A 213-nucleotide genomic window follows, 5' to 3' on the forward strand; every position below is an offset into this window, starting at 1 on the left:
CAGAAGCAAACAGCTGTGCTTTTTCTCCTGAACCACCTCTCTCCTGATGTGCCGTGGCCTGACACCAGGCACCATGCTGAGGAAGAGGGACAATTGTGACCAAACACACTCTCAGGGAGCTGAAACCCCTTTTCACCCGCAGTAATGGTCTGTGGCACAGTATGGTGCGTGCCCCCAGCAACAGTGCATCCCCAGGAGGTGTCCCCAGTCCTG

The sequence above is a fragment of the Mesitornis unicolor genome, unplaced genomic scaffold (genome assembly GCF_000695765.1).
Source record: "Mesitornis unicolor isolate BGI_N332 unplaced genomic scaffold, ASM69576v1 scaffold41915, whole genome shotgun sequence".
Lineage (NCBI taxonomy): Eukaryota > Metazoa > Chordata > Aves > Mesitornithiformes > Mesitornithidae > Mesitornis > Mesitornis unicolor.